This window comes from Cyprinodon tularosa, unplaced genomic scaffold (assembly GCF_016077235.1).
Source record: "Cyprinodon tularosa strain WSP-4 unplaced genomic scaffold, ASM1607723v1 ctg495, whole genome shotgun sequence".
NCBI classification, from domain to species: Eukaryota; Metazoa; Chordata; class Actinopteri; order Cyprinodontiformes; family Cyprinodontidae; genus Cyprinodon; species Cyprinodon tularosa.
In genome coordinates this window covers 685984-696210 of record NW_024039224.1, presented here as the reverse complement: position 1 = coordinate 696210, position 10227 = coordinate 685984, and positions in this window count along the sequence as shown.

Sequence of the window (10227 nt, the reverse complement as noted above, 5' to 3'; positions counted from 1 at the left end):
GAACTAAAAGGTAGGAAAAGCTGCAAACTAGCACCTATAACTGGTGTCCACTAAGTGGAGACAATCAACTCATACCCATGTGTTCTGTGTGTTAGTCTAAGTTTTGTGTATGCTTTTCTCATAGCATTTGCACCCATTTGCCACTGTACATATGGACCAGTGTGCTGCAACACTGAAAAGAACTGAGGAGCATTCTAGGGTCAGGATCTTGCTCGGGGAACCAGGATGACACTTTGAGTTTTGAACCACTGATCTTGTGGCCTCTACTGGACGCAGACACGCTGATCTCTAACCCATATACCACCACTCCCTGCATGAAAAACTGACATAATGCAGTCAGGCATATTCTGCTCTCTTGGAAACTACCAACCCAGACAGAGAGCAATGATTCACTCCAGTAAACATCCCTGCATCTGATGCTCTGCATCACACTTGGTGATGTAAGGCTTGGGCACAGCTGTCTGTCTATGGAAACCTGTTCCACATTTCTCTAAAGTTTATACTGTTGTTGGGCTATTCTGGGGATCAGATAGATTGCTTTTTGATAGCACTGCTAACAGTTGGCTATTGCATATTTACAAGGGAGATAATTTCATGACCGGACTCATGGCCTTCCTATCAACTTCACCTGGAATTCAGTGAGCTCCTGAAAGCAACCAAATCTTTTAAAAGTTTGTATGGATCAAGTTTGTTTGCCAGTTGCTAGAACCTACACCTGTAGCTTATTAATTTATTATAAGACCTGAACTCAAAGATTAGGTTAGGTGAGTAAAGACATTTGGCAGAATGGTGTGCATGTTTTAAACATTAGATGTATGATGCTCATATCAGGGTAAGATGTTGGAAAAATACTAAAATTGTGCTAAAATAAAATTAAAGTTGATAAGTTATTACTGATTCTGTTTCAACTGCTCCGTGAAAACAAGTGTGACTCACTAAAATACAAAATAAGGCACCTTTCATAACAGGCTTATGGGACAGGTTAATAGACCAACTGACCTGTTGACCTGCCCTATTTCAGTAGGAAAACTATTCGGTCCTCCCCCAATGGCACCCGGCTCCACTAATAAGCAACATCCGCCTTCTTTAAGTTGTTCTTTATCAGGGGTCCAAGGTGTGTGGAAAACAATATCCCTCTAACCCCGCTCTTCCGCTTTCTAATAGAGAAGGTACATTAGGTTCCTAATGACAAGCTTACGGACATCAGCAGCAAGTTGCTCCAACAGGCACCTAAAAGAACATCGAGCTATAAAGCCAGGTGTTATTTTTTATTATTATAGATATGCATTTAGGGTGAATCTGTTCTTTATTTTAAATCAAATCAAATTGGGCACAGGACTAAAATATAGAAGCTAAGGAAATGAAAGCAATTGTTTTATAATGCAAGAACCAAACCATATTTGACTGTTCTTGCACGTTAATAGATACATGGCAATTCACAAGCGCATTTATGCAAAACATAAATCATATTTAGAGGCAGTCAAAGACTGGGGAAAGGGATTTTATTTTAGAAATCTATTAGGGCTAAATATCCAACAAATTTACCATAAATGAGGCTTAAATGAAGGAAGCATTGCTGTGTGTGCTTTCATGTAACTCAGCATGTCCCTCATCATGGTTTTTGGGAAGCTAGAGAAAAGTCATAATAATAACAGCAATTCCAATTAAAATCACCCAGATCTCTGTTGGAAATGTTGCAGAACTTTGTTAGAGAGGCGACAAACAGCTTTAAAGTCTAAAATTTTGGAAGGGGAAATAAAAGATAAAGTAAAAATGTTCCCTAGGTTTTTTGTGAGTTTAATTAGCATGAATATTGATGGTGACTGACAGCAATACGTAGGCTAAAACCGTTATCTATATGTGTTGGATTAAAATATTTTGGATAAAGGAATTTCTTTTATTCTGGGCCAACACTCCATAAATCACACATACTTTGAAATACTGAGAAATCTTTCAAATCTATGAGGGGCTACAATATCTATCTAATATATCTTTACAATAATTACTATTTTCTTTTGAAATGAAATACCAAAATAAACCTGTATTTACCCCCTGCAGAGGTTCCTGACATAGGCTTGCTGCTCACTGCAGATCCATCATTTTAAATTAACACCCTTTGATATGTCTGTCTGTCTGTCTGTCTGTCTGTCTGTCTGTCTGTCTGTCTGTCTGTCTGTCTGTCTGTCTGAGTACTGGGTCCTCTGTGTTGAGCCTAGAAGGAAGCATGTTGTACTCTTTTTTTGTTGTTTTTGGGGCCTGGGGTATCTCTTTAATCAATCATTTCTTAGCTTTCCCATATTTTAGATAAGTAAAAACAATGAATTGCACAGATGAAAAAAAAAAAATGATATACAGACCAGCTTGTACCTCCCGAACCATTCAAGGCTGAACCCTCCCATATGGCAGCTGCTTTGTGTTCCTCATACGACCCCGAGGAAGAAAAAAAACAGGCATAGTTTAAGGAATGGATGAAAATATTTTTTTTAAGATTGAACACCTGTCAAGGTTCTGTTCTGACTAAGGTTATTTTCACACTGCATGCCAGGGCAAGACAAAAAAAAACAAAAAAAACTGCTGTCTGAAAACCAGGAGCACCATCTGTCTAAAAATCTATAGGACCGTTTGGAAAGCGGTTCGTGCCCAGGGTCAAAATGTTGTCTTCAAAGAAAAGAAAACTTTGATTGTTATCAAGACAGGGATAGATGTTCCAATAAAATAAATGTTAGTCTACTTTTATGTCCATGTCAAATTCACTATGCGTACATATTTTATCAGCCATGAGAAACAAGAAAGTCCTAACATTTTGTGGAGGTGGTGAAAATAAGTATCATTTTGGAGGAAAGAACCACAGTGACCGCACCATCGCCACAGGAGCAGAGGGCTGCCAGAGTACACAGAGTTAAGAGCTGAAGCCTGTGCTGTTCATAAAGAAACCAGACACAGGAACCAAGATAGAAGCCTCAAACACTCCAGCGAGGAGATTAATGATTAAGGAAAGAGCTCCAAGTTCAACAGCCGTTTATTTGAAAATACATCCTGTATTAGTAGCGATTAAGTGAGAGGATTAAAAGTCATTTGGTCAAGTGCACAATCTTTCCTCTGCTGCGCTGGAGTCCTCACAGAAACTGGATGCCTCAGTGAGACATCTGTAAGCCATTTATGTATAAAAACATGTAGCAGCAAAGCTGTGTGGTCCTGTTATCATGATTTTACACTTTTACACGATTAAATAGCAGCTGTTATAATTTTTTACCTCCATAGATTTAAAGAAACTACTCGTAAACACATGAATAATAACTTCATCTTAGATCAGCCATTCATTTATCAGGCTTCTCTGTCGTCATGTTTCCTTTTATGAAAGGGGTTAATGTCACTAATTTACCGCTTCACTGTATTAGGTAGTAAGCAGATTCATTACTTTTCCCCATTATCAGCTTCTGTTTGTCCAGAGCTGTTTTAAATACTATAATGAATTTTACCCACAGAGGCAGAGACATGATTTTGGCTCATTTCTAATAGGCTGAATGGACCAAAATGAAAGCAAAGGCTAAATTGCTCTGACAGGAATTTACTTTAAAAAAATCAGCCTTGAACATGTGGACATAACATAAAAAATCTCTATTATTGCAGCTGTTGTTACTGTAGATGTACGACGAGTGCTGCAAAATAGAGAAATAAACCTCTATAAGAAATGTATACATGAAATAAAATTGTATCTGAAAAACAAGAAAAACAAACCATATAAAGCATTTTATGGTAAATAAAATATGTTGTTGTTCAACACTTAGTTTCATCATTATCATTAACAGATGTAGCAGGAGGCAACAGGCTTTTGCTTTTTCCTGACCATAAATTCTGCTGCTGGAGCGTAGGCTATAATTTTCTCAGTGGTGGCAAAGAGATTCATGCAGCTTAACAATCAGTCCCAAAGAGATCACGGATCTTTGGCAATTAAAGAAGGACACACAATTGAAGACATTTTGTTGTAATTTGGACCTATTCTGCTTTAAATTTAGTGGCAGGATAGGTGCCATGTTTGGATTCTATTCAAAAGCTGCAATGTGTCTGAGTTTTGCTGCACTCGCCAGCCTCTGGAATAAAAAGGTTATTCAAACCTGATGTTCTGGTCTGCCTGTCAAGACTCATTATCACCCTTATATAAGACTTTTATGACGTTGTCTCTCTTGGCTTTACCGCCTGTTTATGTAAAGATCAGAGCTCTGGCTGGCTTTAGATGGACACAGCAGACCCGAGCAGAGAAGCAGAAGGCATGTAGGCTTCCATTCACAGTCAGACCTCAAGAGAAAAAAAAATCTTTGGCTCCCACTCTCCATCCCACAAACTTTTCCATAATGTAAAATCATCGTTCATTCTTTCAGCCCTGTCATCGCGCCAAACCGAGGACATCAACGCTGTTACCACACAGTGAAGGGCAGGCAGCTACATCCACAGTTAACAAAAATCCTGGGATTAAAAGTTCTGGTTAACTTTCTTTGGGGATATTATTTCAAAGATATATAGCTTCTTAGTTGCACTATACTAGTGTCAAGAGGGTCATTTAAATCAAATGGTAAAAGTGGTTTTGTAGCACTAAAAGTTTAGCACCTCTTTTTTAGGGCTAGCCCTGGGTGGCATAGGTGATGATATGATTAGTTCCTCTTAAAGAAATAGAAATTCCACAGACAATAAAAGTGGGTTAATGTGAAGAGTTCCTGAAAGAAACCCTGCAGGTTCTTCCCAATGAGTGATGTTTAAATCTCTTACTTTAAGAATAAAATAGATTTATTTTCCATTATTCCTATTAAGTGTATTTTTTTATTTGTATCACCGCAGAACAGAAAATTAAGCAGGGAATTCTAAAGCTACTCAGGCTACCAGCTTTTATTTCTTTAGGATCATCCACTGTGTGCCAATAAAACTCAAACAGAAAAGTACGGAAAAGTGGGAAAAGACTTTACTTTATATTAAATTTACTGCAATTGCCATGTAAGTTGCTCCATCTTAAAATTATATCTTTAATTTAATGTGTTACTTATATATTATAATATTCAAAAATTAAATTTACTTGTGGCTACAAGGTGGCACAGTCTTTAGCACCCTTTCCTTGTAGCAAGAAGGTTCTGGGTTCAATTCCTGGCACAGTGTCTTTTTGCATGTAGTTCATGTTCTCCTTGTGCATTCATGGGTTTTCTCCGGGTACTCCAGCTTCCTCCCACAGTCCAAAAACATATCTAGATTCTCCTACCATGTGCATGCTTCTATGTCTCGGTGTAAAATTTACTAGCAAAACAAAAGTGCATGTTTGGTTAGTAAGAGAAATTTAGTAGAAAAAAAATAGCTTGAGTGTGTTTGTTAAATTAACCTTTTTTAGTTAATAAAATCAACTTAATTTTTTTTTTTAAATGTACAAAGATATGTTGGAAAAAGTTACCAAGCTTTTTCTAAACAAATGATACTCCAAATGTTCTGCAGTGTTTGTCATAATTTAGATGATCACAAAGCAAGGACAGACTCATCACTGAGAGGGCTTTTTAAGCATTTTATGGAATCATTGTCTCTGTCTGGAAGTGAACAGAAGCAAATTATCTTCTGTAAAATATTCAAGTTATTCCAACACGAAATACACATTCCACAATTTCTAATCCAAAATTTCATAAATTTGCTGGTAGCATTGTGCTTAACTCTAAATACAAAAAACCAAACAATTTTTTTGTGTGTGCAATTATTCCAGGTCAGAACTTACTCAACATTATTTCTATAGCCTTGAATTCAGAATAATGCCATTGAACATTAGATTATCATTTAAATGCTATGAGTTGATGGCTTTACAGGTCTGCATATTAATTGAATCTGTTTACGTATAAATGTGCTTCTACACCAACTTTTATATTTGCCTGACAACGTGATCCCAAACGGTCACATATAACAGGGTTTCTGTCTAAAGAACCTTATAAAAATGTTGATTCTGCAATAGAAAAAAAGTATTTCCATAATGTCGGGGAAATCTGTTCTTCTTCTCCCTTTTTTGTTGTTATTGGAAAATACCACCAGAACTGCTTCAATGTTGTTGTTTTTTTTTTTGCCTAAATTCCACCCTGTAAAACATACTTTCTTCAACAAACAACTTTCTCTTTTAAAATGGTCATAATGAGCACAAACACAGATCTGAAATTTCACCAGCAAGAAATGATTTTACCAAATGCTTTCAAAATACACCTTAATCCTAATAACATCAACTGGCCTCAGCTTGTCGGGGTCAAAAACGAGCCTTTTCTGTCTGATCATTGGGTACTGCTGTAGTGTGGAGGTAGAGGGCATGACCCATAAACCAATTCGCACAAGTTCAACTGCTGGCCTTGATAAGCTTTAATAAATGTCTATCGCCTCTCTTGTCACCCTTTTTTCTGTCTGTATACTTAAAAAAAATAAAAAATAAGGCCCCTATATCCTTACGAATCCCTGTTTTTTTATTTATGGGTCTTTAAGTTAATTCTTTGAATTCGAAGACCTTTTAAATGCAACTCTGTTTCCACACCAGACTCAAATGTCTATATGATCTTTATTATGAAACCAAATTCTCCAAAATCCTGCTAATAACCTTGTGTTGATGCAAAGACACATTAAAAAGGACCAGAACATCAGGCCATGAGAACTGGAATTAAACAACCTTGCTCTATAGGAGCTTGTTGTGCAAAGACTTTCCCATCAGCTGAGCTGAGAAACCATATCTTGGCAGCTGCATTAACCAAAGTTTTCATTAGCTCAGTGAGAGTGCAATCAGCCCAATACTGGATAACAAAGTAGCCACATTTTTTTATGCTCTGTTGGGGCTGAGGCAAGGAACTTTTGGTGTAAATAAAAATTCTGTTTTCTGCCTTGAATAGCAGGAAATGAAAAAAAAAAAAGCAGTGTGGCATTTCTGTGTTCTTCCACTGCACGTATGGGTTTCCTCTGGATACTTTGGTATGATCCAACAGTCCAAAACTTTCAGGCTAGACTGTAACCTCTCCTTGGGTGAGTGTAAAGTCCCTGTGATCAGGTTCCCCACCAACTGCTTAAAATAAGCAGCAGCTGCCTGTGTCCCTATAGAAATAATCTAGCTAAATCTTTAATTTAAAAACATGTAAACATAAACCACACACATCTTGTGTGAATAGGAATGGTCTCATTTTACTTTTTTTTTTTATAAACTGTCATTAAGTCTGCTATTTGTGCTTAGGAAAACAACAATAAAACAACATTGTTTGATGTTACTGTTTACACTAAAATACATTATCAAAACATCGTGATTTATGGTGAGTCCTTTGATCTTTCTGTCAATTTACTTCTGTTTAGATCAGTTTTTAAAAAATGAACTGAAAATTAAGAAATGAAGTGAAATATTAAGCTAAATGGGAAATTAAAATTTGTTGTAGTTCATATGGAAGGAGTTCCTCTAAAACATTGTTTTAGATGCTGGAAATCTCACATTATGATAAAGAATGGAACCCAAAATGTTATGGTTTTGGTTATGTTGTGCTTTACTTTGCTCCATGTTTCCTAGTTTTATTGGTTTAATTCCTATTTTGTTGTAGTTTTTAGATTTATGCTAGTTCTCAGGTTTTTCTGTTGTTTTCCTCTGTTGCCCTCTTGTGTTTGTTCCTTTCCCCTTGGCTCCCTCATTGTCTCCTCACACCTGCTCCTTGTCAGCTTGTTAGCCCTGCCATTGTCTCAGTCAGCTGCATTTCCTCCCTTCTGCAGTCACTCCTGGTTGGTTCCTTGTTGTTGCTGGTCCTGTCGTCACTGTTCTCTGCTCACCTCGTCTCTCCATGGCTCCTTGTGCGTGTTTTCCCCTGATGTCTCCATGGTTCTGGTCTGTGTTACAATTTGTTTTTTTGGATTCCTGTCTTTGTTAACTGCTTTAATCATTAAAACTACAAGAACTCACCTCAGCCTCTCTGCCTCTGCATTTGGGTCCTCCAAACCAGTGTTTTTCAATCCTGGTCCTCGAGGCACCCTGCTCTGCATCGTATGGATGTTTCTGAGGTTCAGCACACCTGATTCAGATGATTGCAGTTCAGCAAAGCCTGGTAATCTGCTATCAATTGATAACAGGTGTGTGAAAGCTAGGAAACATTTAAAACATGCAGGGCAGGGTGCCTCGAGGACCAGGATTGAAAAACACTGCTCTAAACCACAACCAAGAAGTGACACAAAATCTGTTAAAGTAATTAACATCTCAATTCCAGTCTTTGATTTAGAGCTTCAGGGTAGAGATTTGGAATTATTTCCTTTTCTTTGCAAAGCTTCTAAATAAAAAAGTAATGGTAAAACAAAAGGTTGAAAATCCCTGTCTATAAATAATTATTATCCTGAATTAAATCAAATTTTATATAGAGAGAGGACCTTTTATTAATCCAAGTATAACACTTCTTTGTAGAGAATAAAAAGCATTAGTGTCAGGTTGTGTGGAGTTTGGAAGAGGACCCAAATGCAGAGAAGGAAGCTGAGTTGGTTTCTTGCAGATTTAATGGGGGCAGCAAAAGCTAAATTCCACAAAAATACAGAAGAAAAAAAAAAAAATCCAGGAGGCATCAGGGGAAACACACATGAGGAACCAGCAAACAACAACTTTAGAGGAGTATAAATGGGAGACTGAACATAGACAAAGCTAATCAGCAGATTGGGAGCAGGTGTGGATAGAAGAATCTAAAAGGGAACTAGGAGGAGACTGACACAATAAGGCAACAGAGGATAAGCTGAACAAGAAATATTTAAGAACTAATATACAATCAAAAACAACAGGAAAACACAAAATTGGAATATTGAAAACCAGTTGAAAACTCAAAAAGGAAACAGAACCAAAACCATGAAATCTAGAAGTAAATTCATTGAAAGTATAAAACAATTCTAATAAACCTAAGACAAACAAAAATAACAGAATAAATCCAAATAACATGACAATGATTTCTAAGTTTATTAGTAGCCTCAGACAAAAAAGGTATAAACAACCATGAATAGATCATATAACACTTGCATAAACTTATAATCATCAAAACTTAAAGGAATAATAAATCATAAGAGCTAATTAATACCTATAAACTACGATTAAAGTTAAAGTTAATAGATGCCACTTAAGTTTTCTTTCTAAAAAAAAAAAAAAAGCAAACTCGTAAATCTGTTTTTCTTTGCATGTTTTTCAGCACAGCGGTCAGTCTGTGGGGAGAGGAGTATCTTATAAAGAGGAAATAACTCAATGAGAATGCGTAGACTAAAATAAAGCCGAGCTAGATCTAGATGTTCTCTACTTATAGTGCATTATGTGTCATTACCGACCTGAAGCAAGCTCTTTCCGAAAGCTCCATTAGAAGTACATATAACTGCATTATTAGATGACTATTTTCACACATTTAAAAAGGTTATGTAAGTTGTACATTATCAATAACTGACTTAAACTTCAAGTTTGATCAGAAGTTCATATTAAAGCTAATTTATAGGTAATTGTATTCTTAAGTTTTTGTTCCTTACAATTAACAATCTTTCCTTAGACACAAAATCTCTCTGAGGTCTATTTTTGCAAAAAGCATCAAACATGGAGGTAATGACTTTACAGTCTATACTACTATAGGTAGGGTTGGGAATTGAAAAGATTTTCACGATTCCGATTCCCTTTTCGATTCTATGAAACGATTCGATTCTTTATCGATTCTTTTTTCGATTCCAATTTGGGGGAAAAAGGAGAACAAACAGTTTGATTATCAGCATCAACTTTGTTTACTTAACTATTGCACAATCTTACAAACTCAACAAGATCAAGATGTCCACAGGAAATGTGAAACTGGAGTAACATCTGTGTTTAAATGAAAAATGAATACAAGAACAAACTTAATAACCAACAATGTCTAATAACAAATGATGGGATAATAACCTATTTTAAATAACAAAAAATACTAATTATAAAACAGTAGTAGGGAAAATTAACAGTTCTTTTGCAGAAAGATGAGCATATCTGCCTTTTCTGGAAGGATACAGGATCTTTCAGAGCTTATGGTGTCTCCAGCCGTGGAGAACACCCTCTCAGATGGGGTGGAGGAAGCCTGCACACAGAGGTAGTTTTCAGCCAGTCCAGATAGCAAGGGCAGCGTATCTTGCTTGTTCAACCACCACAGTGTGGCGCTATCCCTGCAGGGGATGGAGGGCAAGCTTTTATAGAGCTGGATTTCCTGATCTACCCTCTAGGCTAAGGAA